This window comes from Condylura cristata, unplaced genomic scaffold (genome assembly GCF_000260355.1).
Source record: "Condylura cristata isolate star-nosed mole 26May11 unplaced genomic scaffold, ConCri1.0 scaffold00010, whole genome shotgun sequence".
NCBI classification, from domain to species: Eukaryota; Metazoa; Chordata; class Mammalia; order Eulipotyphla; family Talpidae; genus Condylura; species Condylura cristata.
The window spans coordinates 44769100-44782658 of NW_004567111.1; positions in this window are offsets into that span (position 1 = coordinate 44769100).

Below are 13559 nucleotides of genomic sequence, written 5' to 3' on the forward strand. Positions count from 1 at the left end.
TTCACTCATAGCAGGAGTATAATGGACCAGGCGAGAAAATAACAAGAATAATGAACAACCATATACCAGAGACATTTTCTGGGGGTGGAGTGGGGAACCGGATCAAAAACAGGGGGGTGGGGAGGGAAATGCATGGGATTATGGTGATGGCACACGGGTGACTTGGTGATGGGAAACCGCAGGGATTACAATTGAGATGGAAAAAAAAAAATGTTGGCCCCTTCTAACCCTGACCTTGGATTGCTATTCAATGCCAGTGTCAGCATTCACTCTTGAGTGTGTGTGTGTGTGTGTGCGTGTGCTTCACTGCTGTCCTTTGTTCATATGTCATGGATAAGTTGATTAATATGTCTGCAGATCTTTTGAAGGAGAATATTGCTAGCAATTATAATAATCTAACCCAAAAGACAAGTATAACAGAAGGAATCAATTTGTCTTTGGCCATAAGGTTTTGTGTTTTCCCTTGCTCCTACTCTAACCTAGGATTTTACACTGCAACAAAACCTGATGCAGAGAATTGAAAAGCAGAAAGCAACTAATTTAAGATAGGTTGCATTTGAAAAGGTTTACTTTCTGGCAGAGGAATTATTTCAAATATGGAGCATCCTATGTTGAGTGATGTGTTTTGAAATCAGTGAGTAAGAAACAGAGTTGTTAGAGTTCAAGGACATGGAGTCACAACAGGAGAAGGCTAAATCAAAGACCACACAAACCTGAAAGTGTGGTTTGAGAATTTGGTCGGGAGACATATAAAAGATCTTACATATAAAGGAAAATATAAAACAGCTGATGTGAGGAGAGGAGGAGAGGATTTCTTGGAAAGCTGTTATGAAACCCAATTCCTGTCCCACCCAACACCCACCATTGTGAGGGGCTTGCTCAGTGTCCTGGCACTGCTGCCTGGCTTAGGCTGGAGACAGTGGAGAGGAAAGCAAGTGACTGAAGTGTCAATATTTTGGTCCATGCATTCCAAGTTTGAATTTGAAATGAATGATTTGATGTAACTAGGTTTTATTGATTTAACAGTGGTCACAAAGGCATGGACTTGCCCTAATTCTCCATCCAGAGTCAGAGGTAGTACTCTTTCCATTGCCTAAATTATACAGTAAAATGGGAGACAAAATAGTAATATAATATAAAGTTGTATGAATACACCTCCACTAATCATGACAGGTCACTGTACTACTAACAAACACTCCGAGAAGATAATTTTGTAACCATGATTCTTAGTAAAGAAAGAATGAATCTGGCAAAGAACAGAGAGAAGGGCCAATCCGATGATCTGTATGGTGGTAGGCTTGCTGCGAGAGGGACAGTCTTCTGAGATGGCAGGCTACTTAGAGGCTGTGTGGATTACAAAGAAAAGGTTCTTCAGTGCTTGAGGAAAAGCTTATGATGCATAAACTCATCACAACACATCTTAATTACTAATAGGCTTTAAGTGGCATGTATTCTAATTAGAAATCAATAGAAAATAATGAAAAATTAGGAACAGCCCTAATAGAATAGGGAGTAGAACTGAGAAAATCAGAGTTAATTTATATGATATGATAATATTCAGTCATTAATAATGTTTTCAAAGGATATTTGATAATGTGAGAAATGCAGTTGACATGTCAATATGTTAAATTAGTACTTCTGGGTGACATAATGGTTGAATATCAGCAATTTCATAGGGATTAACCTAAAAGTAGAAAAACTGCAGGATACAAATTTTAAACAGAATGATTCCAGTTTTTAGGGAAAGATATTAGAAATACCATTGAAAGCCTTCTGTGTACTATTATTATTATCTCTTCCAATCCTACTAGAAACTGCAGAATAGCTATTATTATCTTCACTTTACAGATCAGGAAACTGCGTCTCAGTGCATCTGATTAACAAATGTGATAGTTTTATAGCGTGTATGGAAACCTGGTTTCTTGTGCTTGGGATGCAGGAGCCCAGGGCTACTGACAAGGATTATGGGAGCTCCCAGCTTTACCCTTTGCCCTCAGAGGTGTTTTGGGAGGGATTTTTTTAGGGTGACTACAGATATCCTCTTTTTCCTTGTTAGAGCTCAATCGCCAAGGTGCCTCAAACCCCAGAGCCTGTTGAGTTACATTGTGGTCCGCTGACCTCCCCTTGACATGGAGTCAACAATGATCCTCTTCTTGGCTGGCTAGGATTACGTGAAAAACCAGCTTCAAGGTCACCACTGTTCCTCCTGACTGGGTGCCTTCTGCTAGTGCTAGTGGCAAGGAAAGTGTTGTTCTACTCCAGAGCCTTAGGCAAGGCTCCAGGGCAACTGGAAAAAAATGCATTTAACAATTCATTCATCTTGCAGGGGCCACACAGAAAATGGCAAGGCTGGATCTACATTTAGGTCTTACCCTGACCTCCCTTGTGTCCACAGACACAAATATTGCATGTTTGCACAGAATAAAGATGAAGAAGGAATTCATCAAAATCATAATAGTATTTAACATGGTACTGTTATTAATGGTTTTTAATATATTAAGCAAAAAAGAAACAACAAATATTTTTAAATGATAAACTTTGCTACATCACTGTTTTATAGGAAGTAATTCAAGTAAAGGTTGAGATGATTCAGGCACCTGATTTGGTACATAATGCTAGTTGTCTTCAGATTTCTAGCTTGTTAGGCTGAATGGACTCTTGGATGATTTCTGTTATGTTCCCTTCATTTGACCTATTAAAACATAAGGAATTTTTTATGTTAATTAAGGAAAACACTACTTTGACTTTATTTTTTTATTTTATTTTATTTTTTTTTTAAAGATTTATTTATTTGTACATACAGAACTGGGGTACAGGCCAGAGGCTCAGGGGCGGTGAGAGGCTTCACCAGAGACAGCGCCGGGAACAGAACAGGCAGATCCACGAAGTTCACTGCTGAGGGAGCAACGGGCGGGCCAGGAGAGGTCTGCCACGCCATGTGGTCACCTCCGGGGCAGGCGGGAATCAAACTCATGCGGAAGAGGCTTTAGATTCTCAGTGCTGTGCTTTAACCCGCTGCGCCACCAGGGAGGGCCGTTTTGACTTTATCAAACATAAAATCTTGCTATTAGCTTAAACACTGAAAATGCTCCTTTCTTCCTTGGTAACAGTAAAAACCATGCTTAAAAAACATTCTGTGTCATAGAAATAGTTGAAAAAGAGTAAAAATTATACCTGGCAAATAATAGCAAAGGGAAAGCTGAAAGTGTCATATGAAGACTAGGGGTTTTGAAACTAAAACTTTATTGCCACATATTGATAAAAGGTCCATTTTACTGGGAATATGTAATTATTCTATATTTGTGCACTAATAAAATAGCATAATAAAATTATATGGAAAACAAAAATACTAAGGGAGAAATCCATTATCATAATGGAATGAGTTCATTCTCTCAATCACTAAATTTAGCAAACAAAAATTGAGTAGAGATACACAATCATGGAACAACCCATTAATGTGAAGGGGAAAAATTTAGTTAATATTACACTTTTTTTCCAAGCACACAGGGAAACTTTACAAAAATTGGCAATTTGTTAGTCCATACAGCAATTTTCAACAAATATCAAAGAATTGATATCACCTAGACCATATTCTATTTCCTGGCCAGTACCATAAAATGTTAACACTTTCTATCCATCTGAGGATTGAGGGACTATATCATAAAGGAAATTTAAAAGTACAGAGTTGAACCATAATAATAATACATATCTACAGCTGTGGTATGGAGCAAAAATATGTCTATATAATTAACATATATAATTTATATATAATATATAAAATATATTTATTCATTAAATCCTTATATTAGAAAAGAAACAGGATGAAAATTAATAAGCTAACCATCTAGGATACTAGAAAATAAAATTAAAAATATAAAAAGGTGGTAAGGAATCAAAGAAATAGAATACAAAGATACAATGGACTTAACAAAACTAACAGTTTATCTTTAAAAAGGAAAGGGAGAGAAAGAGTAAGTGGGCCCCAGTTGGACCACTGAAATGTTGCATAATATTGGGGTGAGGTCAGAGGTGCAGGGATGGAAGAATTCACCAGAGACAATGTGGAGAACACAAGAGGTGGATTTAGGAAATACCCTGCAAGGGAGCAGGGGGTGGGATGGGAGCTATCATTTGCTTAACACTCATTCTAAATGAAAACAGCAGAATCATAATAAAAGAGAACACAAAAAAGCCACACATTTTATGATTACATTTATATGAGCTATGTGATATATTACCTATATTCTTGTTTATGTGTTCTGTATATTAAGAAACAGGAGAAAACCATGTCCTGATCTAGACACAGACACAGACACACCTGTGTACCTCTGGTGGCTGTGTGCATGTGGGTGGTAGCCTACAAGGACCCGCTGCATTAGGGCTGAAGTCCTAGCATCCAAGAAGGTGCCAGCACTCTCCATACTCCCTATCAGTCTTGGCTTCCCCCTGAAGATAGGGATTATGAGTAGAGCTTGTAGTTTCTCTCACTTAAATTGCTCCTGGTCCAAGCTTGTTTGTTCAAGAGAGGCCTGTAAGTGAACAGCAAAATGTCTGTTACCAAACCCCACCTAGTCATTAGGAGAAAAGCTGCCCTGATTGCAAAACCTCTTAGTGAATATGGCTTATGAAGGGGAAGGAGCAGCTCCCCTTTGCAGAGCTCTTGGTGCCCTTTGGGGTCCTCGTGCCTCTTTTGAACAGCTACTTCCCTTGGACACATTAGGTGCCTGGGAAACTTACCAGGAGCAGCTCCATACCCAGATTACACTAAATGAGAGTAGTCCTGCCCGTCCCTAACAGCAAGTAAGAGATGCTTGGAAATTCCTAATGATATTTGACGACAGTTATTTCTCTCATCTCATCAGTATCCACATCCTAGCTTCTACTGTTTAGAAGAACGGGATTTATAAAATTCTGTATTTTGTTACTAGGCCACATAGTCTTAGCATCTCTTTTGTCTATCCCACACTCTGTGTCTCAGTGCTTTTTCTCTCTGTTTCTCTCTTTCTAGCTCTTCTTCTGTCCCCTCTCCCTCTTTCTAAGAGAAATATTGTTTAGCTCTAAGCATAGGTCATTACATGATACTGTTTGCTCATATATGTGTCTCTAAGTATTATTCTATAAAGAAAAGTTAGTTTCCCAGAAAAACACAAATGTGTGGCTTAGACTCCAATGTAACTTCTCTTCCCGGTGGCCTCTCTTACATCCCAGAGTCTGATCAAGCATGAATCACTTCTGTGGTGACTGCTCAGCGGTACCACTTTTGTTTCCAGAGCCACGACGTGTGATGTGAATAATACTACATTGGTGTTTTAATTTTGCCCTTTCTCTGGCATTGTCCTTCTTAATACAAAACATCCTAGGCAAACCTCTTAAGAATCTCTACATAATTGTCAATGTTTTATGTGTAAATGCCAAGGTTGACAACTGCTCTGAGAAATTTAATTAAAAACTGAGTAAGCTTATTTAGAAATCGAGAAGTGGAATTTTCTTTGCTTCTGAATAAATATATTTACACTTAAAGAGAACATAATATGATGCTGGAACCTAAGAGATACTGAGCACATATTAATTGTATCATTCCATTCAAATTATGCTGATCCAATCTAATTCAATGACTAAAACTTGCTGCATAGCTAATAGTTGTCAAACCCTAACAATAGTCCCTTATGTCAAGCAGTAATCTAAATAGAAAGCCTTTGGAGCATTTGTTAAAGGTGGTTGGATTGTTCTATAATGTAAGGATTTGCCCCTCTCTCCAACAGGCAGTGTAGCATGACAGTTGATTTTTCTTAGATCAACTTGAAATGCGACTTCCAGATCAATACATTGGACATTGAAAGAGCAGTTCTACCATTTGCATAACCAGAGTTGGGTATATAAAACTCTCATTTTGTAAGGTCGGGCTTTACTTGAAAACAACAGTTTCATAATTACATGAGCTCCATTGGGCTACTTATCAAAATATGACTAGATTGTGTCACCATTATATAAACATCAGTTGCTATCTAATCTCTGTGGTTCTAGAGAATGCTCTGGTCATAAATAATACATATGTGGTAAGAACAGCTCTGGCACTGGTAGAATCATTGCTGTAGATATTTGTTACATGAAAACTTTTGAGCCTACATATTAGTAACATGAAAATGTTTTGAAGCCCTTAGCATTATGAAATGATAACAGAAAAAAACATTTCATTATAGTTATACCTTTTGTTAGGTTTAGCTATTCAGTTGGTTATTTGTCAGGGTTTTTATTTATTGTTCCAGCACTGAAGCAAACACAAAAAAGAACCTGAACTTGAAGTCAGTTCCCAGTGGGTTGTTAGCATCTTAGAATATAAAATTCAAATTCAAAATAATGTTGACAAGATGAATTTTGGCTGCATAAGAAATAGCATATTTACTGGGAACAATAGCGTATTTCAGTTGAGTGAAAAGATCAAGGTTTCAGTGCTGGCTTGAGATCCTGAAAAAGTCTAAGACTTTGTCAGTTTTACTTTCCTTATATATTAAATGATTGGTTAGCTTCAGTAATCTTTAATGTATCTTTCCAGGAGGAAACATTATTCTCTGAAACAAAAGTGAAAAAGGATTTGTTATATACAGATACAGAATTTTAGGGTCCTGATGCTATATGATATGACCACATCATGTAAAACAAGCTGGTTCCTGCAGCTCCCTTAAAGAGATATGCACTCTGGTGCCTCTGCAACCCTTACTGCTCTTCAACTCAGTGGTTGAAAAAAGACAAGTGTGGATGACTGAGCACTGCTGTTCCCCTTTAGAATTCATGTTCGCGTCACTGGGATCCCACAGGGAGTCAGCCAGGCTGAGAAGCACAGCAATTTTGCTACCATGTTGGAACTCTGCCATGTGGTAGTGGGTTACAAAGCTGCAGTTTCATGCCACATGTGACCTTGGCACAGGTCAAACATGACATGCTTCGGAAGATGCCTCCCATACAGTATAGTGACCTTTATGGCTTTTCTTCCAGCCATACTCCTTGAGGTAGCATGTTTGTTCACTGCACTTTCATTCTGTTCCTTAGGGATACCGGATCTGTTTCCATCTGGATGTAGGGGCTGTCATTTTGATCATCAGAGGGAGTGATACACTGCCAGGAGTGGGTTCTTGAGTTCCTCACTCAAGAACAAAATGGGGACCCTAACCAAGGCCTTTGATTTTGAAGCTGAGATTTATCGAATCACTAAAGTGACAGCTTGCTTGGGAGAGCTCAAGTGGGAGTGTCTCTGAGAGACAACAGCCTCTCCCTTGTAAAGGCCACAGTAGTCACATTATTCTTCATACATATTGGGGGAAGGTAGGAGATTTTGGGGCAGCCTTGCTCAGCCCCAGTAGAAGAAATATCTCTTCATGTGTTGGCTATTCAGAAAACGGAGAATAAATCCCACCCAGCTGTGGAGATCTTAGTATTATAATGAGAAAGGTCAGAGTAAGTTCAGAGTTCTCAAGACACATGTGCCAGCAACTGGGACTGCCCATCTGCCCACAAGCCAACTATAGTTCTGCTTTGTGGTCACTGGACTGCTAAGACAATTGACTAAAACAAAGAGGTTACTAGGAACAGAGAGGAAGTAATGATTTGCTGTTAATCATTGAGCTATGATTTATATACACTATTGTTAGTGCTCTTGTTTCCAAGACCATATGCAAAGGGAAAGAAACAAGCACATCTAAGAGGTCCCCTGTGCAACACTATATTAATGTCAACACACAGGACACCTCAAAGACCTGATGCATCAAGGCCACTTAAGGGTTCTGCTCAATTGCTTAGGAGGCCCTGTGGGTCACTGGGGCTCCCCTTGCTTCCCTGGGCTGCCCTCTTGGGCCATTCCTGTGCTTACAGGTGCCTCCCTCCTCTGTACCCTTCTCCTTGTGTGCTCTAGTTGTCTTGTTTTTCCTTCAGAAAATAATGTTTTATTCTCTTGCAAACTACCGTGATATGCAGAGACAGTGAGCCCAGGCATTTCACTGCTGCCACCTTGCTGCTCTCCTCATGACTCATTTAATTGACATCTTGGTTTTATTTGACCAGTTTATTTATACAAATATTGCCAGAGGTATTGAATAACACAAAAATAAATTCTTTTTGTATAATCGACAAAACCAAACCCACATGATATTAAAGCTTTAGAATTAACTTCTGTCTGGAGGATTTTTAAAGCCTTTGGAGTTATAAATTGCTTTGTGAATGAGAGGATTTCTGCCATTATTAGCAGTGATATTTTCTCCTAAGATTCCTAAATTTATTAATATTCCTATCCTGCCAGGAATGAAATTCTTTACTGTCTGTGAGGCTGGAATCTCATAAGACATAGAGTAGACAGCTTTTCCTAGGGAGGATTTGTAGATGTCATTCACTCATGTAAAATGTAGTCTTTGTCCCTTATAATTGCTTATCACTTTTAATTAAATGGAATCATTTAATTGTATTCTGCTAAGAAAAGGGCATAGGTATTAATTTCATCCTCAGGTGAATAAATTATATATCAATTTGGTTAATTTTTTTTTAAGGAAATTTGTACACAGGCACACACATACAAAGGAACTTACTAACGATGTAGTCCACATTATTAAATCATTTTTGGTCACTGTTTTCCAGACACAGACAGCCAAAACATGTCATTATAACCTGCAAAATTGTCATTTAAAAATTTTTTTCAATACATTAACTTAAAATTTATATCTCATGGGAGAAAAATCTTGTGTGGGATCTTTTTTATTTATTTATTTTTTACGAGGTGTGGGATCTTTTTTAAATTTTGGCAGTTGATTTGGGACAAAATGTCATGTTAAGAGTGCTTCATACTAGTGTATGAGTAGGTTTAACCTATTATAAATGAGCATGAGAGAGAAATTAAAAAGAATGTTTTTTCTAATCTATAATTAAAAAATATTAACTATAATGAAATTGGTTCACTTAGTGCATTTAGGTAATTAATTTTTGTTTTGTTAATCTTGGGCAAGGCAACTTATTTTAATTTTTAATAGCAGTTTAATATCATGAAATTCAACTTTGAAGAAGCATACAATTCATAAGATTTTCAGTATTTTTACAAAGTAGTAATTGATTACCAGCATTTATTCTTAGATACTCAAAAAGATACTCCATATTCTTCTCTTTTTCTCTAGCCCCTATCAACTATTACTTTAGTTTCCATTTTTGTGAAGTTTTCTATTCTGGATAGAATATTAGATTACAAAGAATTGTGACATGTAACCATTTGTGTCTTCTTCATTCAGCACAATATTTTTAAAAGGCATCCATGTTGTAGCGTGTATTAATAATGCTTCCTTTTTATAGTTGAATACTATCCCATTGTATTGATTTTAGTTTACTGCATTACATTAGATTATGTTATAATTACTATAATTCCATGGCTGCTGTCACAAACTACTATAAAATTGATGGTTTAAAGCCACACCCACTTATTCTCTTACAGTTCTGGAAGTCCAAAGTCTGAAATCAGTTCCACTGGACTGACAGTAAGGGCTTGTTGGGACCATATTCGCTATAAAAACCTTAAGAGAATCCAATGACCTTTTCTGGGTTTTGGTAGCTACCAACATTCCTTTGATTATGGCCCATTTTCCCACCTTCCAAGATGGAAGATAGCATTTTTTTTTTCAGTCACCACATTGCTCTGTCATTTAAACCCACTTGATCTGTCTCATATAGGAACTTTTCTGATTACCTTGGCCCACCCACGTATCCAAGATAACCTCCCCATCCTGATATCATTAACTTAACCACACCTTCAAAGTTGATTTGCTATGTAAGGTAACAACTAGATTTTTTTTTTTTAGATAGAAATTAAGCCTGGAGGTCTTGGCAGTCATTAGTCAGTATAGGTAGCCAGCCTAGAATTATATTTTGATTGTTCATCAATTTTGGACACATGGGTTGTCTCCATATTTTAGCTATTATGAATTATGCTGTAATTAACATTCCTAAAGTGTGTGTGTGTAGAGGGACAGATGTTTTCAGTTATTTTGGGAGTATACCTAGGAGTGGAATTGCTGAGTGATATGTTTACATTTTGAAGAATTGCTAAAATGTTTTCCAAAGCTGGCTGTAGCATTTTCCACTCCTACCTCCAAGGTGTGATGGAGTCAAGTTTTCCACATCCTTGCCAGCAACTGTGTAACATTGTCTTTCCGATTATAGACATCCCAATGGGCATGCATTTGTGCAGACATTCCATTGCACTGGCACTTCCTGAGTGCACCACCTGTACCCTGGCTGTACTCATTCATCATTGCTTATCACTAGGGAACGGTGAGCAAGGACCCCGGGGGCTCATAGTCACGTAACATGTCCTCAGTAAAGACTGACTGAATGGTTGAATGGCTATGCTTGAAACTGAGATCCTTATAAATGTAATACCTATCTATGCTCTGGAAGCAGGGGATGAAGTTCTCTTTTGGGGACATATATCCATTTCTGCATATCTCCTTTTTTAATGTATTGAAAATAATGAATTTATTATTCAATTTATTTGTTTAATAAAGGAAAAGCGCTTTGCTGTGTGAGTGCCCATGAGTATGCATGTGTGTGTGTACACACACACACACACACACACACACGGTGGGAGGTGGCAGTGTAGTTAATGGTACTTTTATTATCAAGAGCAAACAACATTTTCTGTTACTGGTATCAATTTTCTTTTATACTTCTAGATACATTCCCAGCAGGATCTTAATGTAGTTAAATTAGCTTATAATGACTAACGGGAGAAAATGACCTCCTAGCTAGCATATTACAATACCCCTTCTGCGTAAAGAATTACAGCAAAAGTTGGACCTAATTGTGAAAGCATTAAACTTATAAAAGCATGAAATTGCATTTTAGGGTGTACAAGAATTAATATCCTGTTCTCACTGGTATTTTTTCTATATATATCACTTAGGTTCAGCAACACACAGTTAGGCATTTGCACCAGTGAGGATTATACTGCAAAGCTATGTGAACTCCTGAAAAAGGAAAGGAAAAAAAAAGAAATGCCCAGAATAGTTTGACCAGGTCCAGGAGTGGAGGTTAACTTTAAAGGTTGCCTTTCTCTGGGATTCCTGCTTTTGTGTTCTCCCACAAATGGGATCTCTCAAAAAAAAAAAAAGATTTACTTAGTCATATAGAACTGGGGTACAGGCCAGAGATGCAGAGGATTCACCAGAGACAGAGTGGGGAGCAGAACGACCATGAAAACTGCTGAGGGGATCAGTGGGCGGGTCAGGAGAGGTATGCTGCGCCATGTGGGTCACCTCTGGGGCAGGCGGGGATTGAACTCATGTGGAAGTGGCTTAAGCTTCTTAGTGCTGTGCTTTAACCTGCTGCGCCACCAGAGAGGGCCCGATTCTTTTTTTTTTTAAGATTTATTTAATTTACTTATACCTCTGGGCCAGAGGTGCAGGGGGGTGAGAGGATTCACCATAGACAGAGCGAGGAGCAGAACACTGAAATACCTGCCCGCTGAGGGGAGCAGCAGGGGGGGCAGTCAATAGAGGTCTGCCACACCATGCGGGTCATCTCCCTGGTGGGGTATCAAATTTAGTGCTGCAGTGGCTGCTGATAGCTTCATAGTGCTGTGCCACCAGGGAAGCCTTGGCCCCAAAGATTCTAATGGGATTACCCATCTCAATCTCCTGGTTCTGTGTGACACCCATGTTTTACATGCAGATGGTCAGGGCCAGGCCAGATGATGACCATGTCACTGCCACTAAAACCAAGCTGCTTCAGTCTGATTTGGTCCTTTTGATCATCAGTTTGAAAAGTTTGTCCTCTTTAGAAATAAGTCCTCTAGCATATGTGTAAATGGACAGTAACAATATGTGTAAATGGACAGTAACATACTAACTTTTGAGATGATTTGCAAGGAGTTATATCTTCCAAAGCAAAAGAAGAGGGCATTGATTCTGCGATTCAAAAGAGCATTTCAGGTTTATGCTCTTGAGAAAATTACAGTTGATTCTTGCTTTTCATGGCTATCAGTTTCTATAAATATATTGTGATCACTGAATTCGTGCGCACTGACACATTGCTTCTGGGGGAATGCAGGCTAGGCTTCCTGTAAGCTTCTGGTCACAACAACTGATCGATACAGAAGCTTGTTTGATATGTGTTTCTGTTTAAAGACACCATATTTGATTCAATAACTTTGAATGCACAGCCCACAGCATGGTAACCCATGCCTGTATGAAAATTATCTAACTTGAATTTTCTCAGTAAAGCACACCCCAGCTTCCTTGCTTTTAAGCATACTGGAGAGCACCTCAGAACTACACTTGGGGGGCATTTTAAACAGTGAAGTCACTAACAAAAAAGCATAAAAATGCAAAAAACTTGGCACTAAATAGACCATGAAACACTTTATGAGAGTTGAAATAAGGAGGTTGAGGGCCCCTGGTTTGACCTCAGGTGGAACATCCGTGTCCAGCAACTCCAATTTTTCGTTCCTCTCCACGTGTCCACAAGAGACCCCGCAGGTGCTACCAGTGTTCTCTGGGAGGAGCAGATACATTTTAGTGAGTAGGTGAATTTCTAAGTACAGGACCCATAGACAAGAACTGACTGTACTGAAACTATGCAGTTTATTCCAGAAGATTAAGAGAAGATGAAATGCAATGAGGTTTTCCTAGCTTCTGACACATTTATTTCTTTGTTTTTCTCAACTGGGAACACAACACAGATTGCAGATTCTTCTATTCATTAAATTGTAATGCTACAAATAAAATCTTAACTGTTATATCTTTAAGAGTCAATGATTTCTGGTGTCCAATAGGTAAAAACCAGTTACTTGTTTTCTTCTCCTGAATTACATACTTAAACAAGTTTATTCCTTCCACACCGGGCTATTCCCCAAATCAGTCTCTCATTTCACTTGGGTTATTTCTAAGATGTAGTATACTTTTCTGATGGGAAGAAACAAACTTTAGGTAAATTAATCCAAGTAATTCTGTGAGGACTATAATGTGCAAACTGGAAACTAAAAGAGGGCCACACATTGCTGAGCCCTCCAAGACACACAGACTTAGTTCAGAGAACATATGGCCCAGCACCCCCCAACCCCATTGTGGCTTTAGCGAAGGAGGACTCCAACAACCTCCATCCACACAGCTCTGGCCCCAGGGCCTTCAGCGGGACTTCCAAGCATGGGTTGTATGTGTGTCTTTTTTAAAATAAAGATTTATTATTTATACATACAGAACTGGGCTACAGGCCAGAGGGGCAGGGGCCATGAGAGGATTCACCAGAGACAGAGCAGGGAACAGAACTGGTAGATCAAGGAAGTACACTGCTGAGCTGCTGAGGGGAGCAGCAGGTGGATCAGGAGAAGTCTGCTATGCCATGTGGGTCACCCCCACTTCCCACCCCCTCACTCCTGGCGACCGAATTTGCATTGAAGCAGCTGTGGCTAGCTGCAGTGCTGCGTTTTCACCCGTTGAGCCACCAGGGAGGGCCCCTTGTGAATTATCTTATATAGCTCCTTATTCTCTGGACCTCAAACTTTCTCTTTGAATAAGCTGAAATGTTGTCTAAGT